Raw genomic sequence first — 9,669 nt, 5'->3', positions numbered from 1 at the left:
TCCTACTAAACTACACAATATGTTGAATAATTTATACTATATCAAACGCGTACGCCCCGATTTTCTTCCTTTTTAGCTAATTGTTGTAGAACAATCGCGCCAGTGGCACATGCAGGAGTGAACTTAGTGTATTTGCATTATTTACCTAAGTATTTCTTGTTTTAGTGTTTTTGTATCTATGCCTAATTAAAGTGTATATATTGACGTAATTATTTGCCGGTGTATTCTTCTAAAATGTATTCATAAGTTTTTATAGTTGATTTGGCTAAGTCTTGCATCATATTTAAATTATAATGTTTTTATTCTAAAAAAATGTGTTTAGGGACAAAAATAACATTACACTTTGTAGACGAAAGTCACATGTTTCAATGCTTAGAGTGTAAGGGCTGGTCCCATAATAACTGTACCAAAGACGATTCTTATTACGTATGTCATAATTATGATTCAGAATAAATATCAATCTCTTTTGTATAAGTAATTATCATACAATTTTTACACTATTATATAGAATTAAACTATTATTTAGACTTAAAAAAGAACTATTATTAGACTTAACTATTATTTAGACTTAAAAAAGAAAATTGATGTGATATTAATATAATTATTTTATGACATTACAATTATGATATTAGAATTATTTTGCTTAATGAAGATTATTTCTTTTAAGTTCTTCAAAGATGATAAAATTAAATATTTATTTTATTTTTTATTTTAATATAACGTAATACAAATAATAAAAGTTATCTTGCTTAATAAAAGATTATAATAAAAGTTGCCTTAAATTGAAAAAAGTCATATTTATTTTATTTTCCCGAAAATAAGAACTGGTACTTTTATTCTCATACTATGTTACTTTCGTCCCAGTATAAAAATAACAATCAACGTACTTGCGAGAAACTATAATAGCTCTTTAAATATTTATCATTTGAGATTGAAACATAGGTATAATAATAGAGCAATAAATAGAGTTTTTTAAATCATTATATAATCTTTTTTTTTATATCTCTAACGACAATTTTAATAAACAAAAATTACATTTTTTTTTTTCGAAACAATTATATGTTTTTCTTACACCAATTAATTCCTCACATTATTTTGTACATAAAAGTATTAAAATAAGATAATCGAAAAATAAATATTTTACAAGATATTTTACAATTTATATAAACTTAAAGAAATGATTTTAAGCCTCAGAAAGTACTTAATAAAAACTAACTTAATTATAGTGTTTTGGAAAGCTCTCGAGATGAGCTATGAGAATATGCAAAATATACAGGATGTCTTATTTAAAAGGTTGGAGGTGACCTTCACGTAACTTTCAGGTGACTCTTCAAGGTCAAACTAATAACATTATCTTATGTTCCCCTTATAACTTTTGTTTGGAACATTTTTTCGTATCTTTAGACTTTACGAGATATTTCGATGTCTCAAGATAAAAAACTCATCCTGTATATAAATTATATATATAACTATGTTCTGCGACGCCGTTGCTCACCTCGAGAACGCCGATCCCGAGGGGGTAAGCGTGCAAGCTTTGGCCGATACGGTATTTAACGGTATAAGGTTTTAAGCGGTATCTCCAAATTACGGTGGCGTACGATATCTGGTAGCTCCCTAGAAAGGAGAGTAAAATTGGGCGCCAGGCACGGTATCTCCGCGCCACGATAACGATACGGTAAAGGTAATATTCGGTAACCCAGGGCTCAGTATGTGGCAGAAGGGCAGGGTTCTTTGTGAATTATATATAGAGAGAGAACGCTAGATAATTTGTGGAAGAGAGAAATAATCGACACTGAGTTAATCTTACTTACATTTATTTAAAATATATTAAACAGTTAAAATACAGAGTAAACGATGTCACAGAGACAAGAATAATATGATATATAAAATTCGGTAGATAAAAAAAACAAAATAACAAAGAACAGATAAATCTCAGAATAAACAGCTGATAATACGAATTTGAAAGACAAAGGACTTAAGACTTATAACGGATAACGCGAAGGTCACAGGTAATCATAACAGAAATAATCTATTCATAATGCGCGACTATAATACAACGGTGAAAGCGGTATGAAAATGATGATAATATCTCACAAAACGTGATAAGAATGCTCAAATAATAATTAACAGCGAAGTAATCTTTAATACGCGAGATACAATAGTAAGTCAGATTTCAGAACACGTTCGGAGGCGTGAGGCTCGCCAAAAGATTTCGATATAATTTGAATGGTGTTTTCTACAAGAATCAGCGGTAATTAGCGGTAATCGATTACAAGATAAGACTCATGATCGGCGTACAGCAGACGCGTATGATTTCGGAACACATTCAAAGGCACGAGCCTCACGCGAATCTCGATATTAATCGAACGAAACTTTATGTAATATTTGACGGTAACTTATGATACAGATATTCGAAAGTAACTGATAACGAGCAGAATATAATAATTGAATATACTTTTCGTATAGATTCAACGGCATACGTCTCAAAAGATTTCGATATAAATCGCATCGACGTTTACTTTACAATAATCCGTAATGGCGAGCGACAATACATTAAATATTTATTAGAGGTTTCTTGCAACGGTAATCTCGAGGATATTACTGCGGATATTATTGTGCTCTATTCAACGGTCTTACCGCGACCTTTTATCCTCGGTAACAACAACTGACTCAAAGCAATATACTTTCAAACGAATAGTAACGGTTACATATCTCTCGGCGGAGAGTTCGCGGTAGATAATTTTCTTGCAGAGCAGCTTTTCAAATTTTACGGTAACCCAGGCTCGCCAAGAAAATCTCCGCGCAATTCCCGCTTTCCTTACGCGGTACGGAACGACCAGAATTTCACGCCCCGCCGGGACTTGCCATTCGGCACGACATGTACGATAAAACCAAATATAAAACGATACGATAAGAAACGGTACGATACGGTACGGTATGACTGTCGGCACGAACCCCCCTGAGAGGGACAAATCCGCGATCCCGGCGTCAGCTGGCGTCTGGCAATTATACGCGAACCAAGCTCATCGGCTTTTTACACGCTAGTACGGTATAGTCGTCACCCCGCGACGATATACCGAATCGCGACACCAGCTACCTCCGGGAAACAAAGAAATCTTATAGCTACCCGTGCGACGGCTTACAGTATTCGGCGGCGGCTTCCGGGTCGATCGTCTCCTCGAGGTCGCTCTTCAGGGTCGTCTGCACAGGTTCACGATTCGCCGAACAGTGCCGAGAACGGAATGGGACCGCGAGGCCCTCGATTCCCGCGCCGATTTTCCGCGCACTTTCTCCAAAATGAGCGAGAAGGGGTCGACTCTCCGCCCCTTCAAAATTTTGGCTGCTGACGGTCGGTTGCCCTTCTACAGGGACCCAGAATCCGATGACGACATCTCAAACGTTATCTCTTGTTCGCTTAGACGGGACCGGCTGGCCAGGCCAGTATCCTCGTCTGCTTCGCTTCCCAGTCGGCCGCCTGGGAAGTTGTTCGTAGCTTCGCCGTCCGGATTCTCCGCCGTCTTTTATCTGAAAATTGCAGGGATTAATATGGTTCCGGTATATGATTGGCGGCGGCGCGGGATCTCGGTACTTGACCTCTTTTCCTGCGGTAACCTTTGGTCCATTCTGAGTTCCTCCTCTGCGGTATATTCGGTATCTTCCTCTTCACTCGGTATCTTACGGAATCTTCAGGTACATATAGAGATAACGCACACTCGCACGGGCTGCCGCACTCTACTTAAAAAACCTTAAAACTAGGCTGGAAAATACAGTTAATCGGAATATTATCGGCCCCCCTCAGGCGCGAGAGACGACCCCGCGCTCGCTTTCTTCCCTCGGCGGAGGTGCCGTGACGGAGCTCAAAAGCGTCACGTCACAGTTCATTAAATTTTAAATATATATAACTATGTTCATTAAATTTTTATTAACATAATAAATAATAAATACTTCATAAATATTTTCTACTATAATTCTTGCTCTATTTTTAGCTAAGTTATTTATAAATATATATATGTATTATCTTTAATTATACTTTATCTTATATATATATATATATATATATATATATATATGTATATATATATATACAGTGACCGGCAAAAATAAAAAGCCACCTTAACTATAAAACTGATTTGATGCTAAAAGATAAAAAAAATTTATTATAAAGTTTTTTATAACTAAAACTGAAAATTTATTAAGTAATTTAATGTTTTTAATTAAAAAGAAATCATTTTTTATTTAATACTGTATTTATTTCTATATAATCATTTATTTAAGAGTGACAAAATAAAAAAGCCAGTTAAGGTAACATAGTATTACGATTTAAAAAAACAACAATATTATTTTAATTAATAATTAATATGATTTCCTTTAGCCTCAATTACTTTTTGCAGTCTTTTTGGTATACTTTCAATTAAATTTTTTAAATGTTGTGGATCCAAATTCTCCCAGGCTAGTTGTAATGCTTCAAAATAAGAATTCTTGTTAGTTACTCCGCTTTTATTAATCCTATTATCCAAAATTGCCCACAAATTTTCGATAGGGTTTAAATCTGGAGATTGCGGAGGCCATTTAAGTTGTTTAATTCGGCAGGAACGAAAAAAAGCTTGACTTTTCTTTGCTGTGTGTTTCGAGTCATTATCTTGTTGGAAAATGAAATTATCTTCTAGTCCGAGTTTCAACAAACACTCCTTCAAATTTTCATTTATTATATCAATGTAGACATCTGCTGTCATAATTCCGTTAATTTTGACAAGATTTCCCACTCCTGCCCATGAGAAACATCCCCAGACTAAAATATTTCCTCCGCCATACTTTACAGTTTTCTGAATGACGATCTTGAAGCTCTTCGCCGTGTTTTCTCCAGACTCTAATCCGCTTCTTTTGTCCAAATAACTCGAATTTGCTTTCATCTGTCCATAAAATATTTTTCCAGAAGTCCAATGACATATTTGCATACTTCCGAGCAAATTGCAAACGTTTTTTCTTATTGGTGACGCTAAAGAAAGGTCGTTTACGTGCAAACCGGCTGTGTAAATTTGCTTCATTGAGTCTTCGACGTACAGTGCGGTCAGAAACAGTAAGATAAATGTTTTCCTGAATTTCTCTAACAGTAATCTTTGGATTTTTCTTAACTTCACGGATTATTTTCATATCCTTCCGCTTGGATGTTGCTCGTTTTCGACCTCTTCCGATTCTATCTGCCACCGATCCAGTTGATTGAAATTTTCTTCTGATCTGTTCTACTGCTCCTCTACTTACTTCATAATTTTTGGCTATATTCCGTTGGGAAAGACCTTTTTGAATATCTCGCACAATTAAGTTTCGAACTTGTGTGGAAATTGATCTTCCTCCCATTTTTGACCGCGAATTTTTTGTAATAATCGAGATAAGCCAATGTTGCAAAAATGATTAACAACAACGAGAAGTGAGCGCAATAACACGAACATGTTGACATGACAACCAAACAAAATATTGTATATATTAAATCGAACAAATCTGAATGGCTTTTTTATTTTGTCAATATAATAAACAGCAATATTTAAGAAATATAAATAAAACTGAAAAGTAAAAGATAATTTATGTAATTGTAACATAAAATTTTAAAATAAATAATAAATACTTCTTCTTTCATCAATGAAAATCTCATCGTTTTAATATTTTTACTCTTTCATTAAGCAAAACAGTATAACTAGGAAAGTGGCTTTTTATTTTTGCCGGTCACTGTATATATATATATACAATAATAATTATATAAGAACATATTTACTATAATGCAAATAGAGTTCAACATTCTTAATCTAATTTAAATATTGCAAGAAAAATATTGCAAGAAAAATTGCTAATAACAAAAGTTTGTATAAAGAAGTGATTATACATTTTCTGGATTATTATTGTTTGTGCAAGATAATTAGTATAATATGTAAAATTTTAAAAATAACTTGATCCTTTGAAAACTAAAGAATTATATAGGAAATATTTATAAAACATGCATTGCTTGTTTTATTGATAAAAATTTACTGAATATATTTAACATATTTTGAATATTTTTTAAAAATATTTTTTGACTATAACCTATATACAATTCTTATTAGTGTTTTTCTATAAACTAAACTATTTAAAAAAATATATGTATTACATATATAAGTTATTTTGTATTAATATTCTAAAAAATGTATAGGCACTTCTTTATACAAGCTTCTTTATAAACAAATTCTTCTTACAATATTTAAATTAAATTAATAAATTTAAATCTATCCACATTAGTACATTATTATGGTATATATAAGATAAAATTTAATACATGCATTTTTATAAATAACATATTGTAATGATTTAAGAATATACGTACTAACTTAAATAAAATTCAACATTACGTATTAATCAAATTTAAATATTACAGAAAGAATTTACTTATGCAAAGCTTATATAAAGGAATAGCTATATATTTCCTAGATAACAAGCTTGTTGTACAAGCTTCTTTATAAGCAAACTCTTCTAGCAATATTGAAATTAGATTAGTAATAATGAATGCTATTCGCATTAGTACATATACTCTTAAATCATTACTACGCATAATATATAAGATAACATAGAACATATAATGCATATTTACAAATAACTTCCATATATTATCTTGCATATGTATTAATGTTTTATTAAGAGCACATACAATAATGCAGAGAGGATTTAAAATTATTAGTGCAATTTCACTACAAACAAAAATAATTATAATTATAATTATTATATTATTTTACAAATTAACATATATGTGTACATATGTATATGTAATGTATATATATTATATATATGTATATATATGTACATACATATAATTACAATATTGTTTATATATTTTATACATATTGTAAATATAATTGTAAATATAAATATGTACAAGTAATATGACCTTTTTCCGATCAAAGTTTTTCACACTTTCTTTTAAAAAAGAGCATTATTTATACACATATTTACATACCTTCTTTATTCGACTTTTCTTCTTTCTCTCTTTCTCCTTCTTCTATCCTTTTCGAGATTCTTTTTACTTCTTTCTTAATGCACTACTATGTAACACGAAAGAGCACAGTAACAAATAGATTATGGATGACGAGGCGCTCGAGCGCTACGCTACTTACCGTGAATATATCGGAACGCACCAGCATCCAATCAGCATCGCAGAAAAGGAGGCTTCAACATTTCGATATATTCGAATAATCGATTTAACATACACTTTTTAAGGTAGGAGGAGGAGGATAGACAAGTAAGCGAATATGCAGTATTTACTATAATTATTAATCATGTGTATTCTACGAATCAACTCGAAGAGGTAAAAATTGGATGTACTTATATATATAATAAATAATACGACATCAATTTATCATTAAATATTGTTGTTTAATATCATCAAAATAATTTGTTTCAGATAAACGACTTCCTAACAGATCAATTTATTAATTTAACGAAAGTTGAATTAATTGATTATTTGAAGTTAAAATGGTTTTTACTTACGGAAGGGAAAGATTTGAAAGTAAAGGTAAATTTTATGAATACCATTATACACAGTAAAAAATTTTGTGTTAAATTTAACATATTTCACATGTCCCAATTTATTCACTCTAATTTTAATGTTAATTTAACAGAAGGCAAGTATATAAATAAATAACATAAGTAATATGTTTAAAAATTAACACAAAAGTGTAATACTTAAACTTTATCTAGAAATAAAGTTTATGTTAAATTAACATATTTATAATGTTAAATTTAATTAAAAGAAAATGTTATTCTTACATTTTTATGATAAATAACAGAAGAGATATGTCGATTTAACATATGGAAACTGTTATAGAGAGAAAAATAACACAACTTATCTTGTTCATTTTAACATATAACATATTTCATCAAAAATTCGTACATTTACATATTAATTGTGTTGTTTTAATTCTTAGAAATATGAATATTAACTCAACGCAGAAATGTCAAAATAACGCAACGATAATATGTTTCATTAACATAAAAGTATGTTAAAAATTTAGCACAAAAGTTTTTACACGAAAAAATTTTAACAGAAATACAAAATGTATTTTACCGTGTACTAATATATATTTCGTTTTTAATCGTTGATATTTTTCGTTTTCACACAGAATTTATTAATGTAATCACAGTATCTCAAAGGGACAAGCAAAAATTAATGTTATCTAATTTCTCTTATAAAATAACCATATTTTTATTTCTAATTTCCAAAAATATACTGTTTTTAAATTACACTTCTCAAAAAAAGAATAGAGAATACTTTTTGTACCCTAAAAATTGGGCTATTTTCAAACCGCAGAAACTCGAAAATTCATCGTAGATAAAAAATAAGAAAAGCATTTTGAAGCTTGAAGTTTTAACTTTAATACGCAGTTGGTGGTTTTTAAAATATTTCATCTCTCGACTCTTTATCTTCCTTATTTTGTATTTTAAAAAAGAACACATTGTTTAGTTCCTTAAAATTATGTATTTTTAACACGCAACTTAACTCTTGATATAAAAGGGCCCATGGAGCTGGGATGATTGTGTCAGGGATAAAGTAAAATACTTTTTGTTAATAAATACTGTTACGATACTTTATTGGAAACGACCCAACACTCACGTGATTATTGCGTAATGACGAGTGCATGAAGATAAAGAGATGCGCATACCGGGGAGGATCGACAAAAGATGTCACCACGGGAGTCGTTACATAAGACGATATAATATTTAAAAAAAATTTTCTCAAATTCATCTCAAGTTCTAAATTACAACATTTTCCCTGCGAAAAGCTTTTTTAAAAATTTTTCTCCAACTTTTTTTGACCGAGTAATATAAATAATAAATACGATTTTAAAAATAAACCAGCATTTTTTAGATACGATGTTGATACTTGGCGAAAAATAGTCGTAGACAAAAAATAAAGAAAGCATTTTAAAAGAGCTTGAAATTTCATCTTTAACGCTATCGTTAGTTCTTTTAATTTTTAATCTTCCTTATTCCATGCTTTAAAAAAAGACATTGTTTTGTTTATTAAAATTACGTATTTTTGACACTTTGCAGTTTGATAAAAAAATTTTTCTAAAAAAATTTTTTCATTATATTTAAAAAATACTGGTTTATTTTCAAAATTATATTATTCGATCAAAAAAATCATAGGAAAATTTTAAAAAAAGCATTTTGATAAAAAGCGTTTCAGACAAAATGTTGTAGTTTATGAAATTTTCGTTGAATTTCTCGAGAAAAACTTTTTCGATGTGTTAAAAATATATAATTTTAAGGAACTAAAAAAACAATGTGTTCTTTTTTAAAGTGCAGAATAAGAAAGATAAAAAGCTTCAAAATACTTTTTTTATTTTTTGTCTACAATGATTTTTCGACGAATTTCAACGGATTAAAGATAACCCAATTTTTAGGATACAAAAAGTGTTTCCTATTTTTTCTTAGTAATGTATTATAATTTTTAGTAAATAAAAGAGTGAGAAAGAATATGGGAGCAAGCAAAACCAAAAGAGAAAGAGAATTTCTTTAGGAAATTTCTTAGGAAGTTTCTTTGGAAATTTTAGTAATCTTAATAAAAATGGATTTATATAAATTTTAAAAAGAGAATTTATAGCTTTGAGAAATGTTAATTATGAAAATGTTAATTATGAATTTATAGCT

This window comes from Camponotus floridanus, unplaced genomic scaffold (genome assembly GCF_003227725.1).
Source record: "Camponotus floridanus strain SB8 unplaced genomic scaffold, Cflo_v7.5 scaffold36, whole genome shotgun sequence".
NCBI classification, from domain to species: domain Eukaryota; kingdom Metazoa; phylum Arthropoda; class Insecta; order Hymenoptera; family Formicidae; genus Camponotus; species Camponotus floridanus.
The sequence above is the reverse complement of the archived record's forward strand: the minus strand, read 5'-3'. Positions refer to the sequence as shown.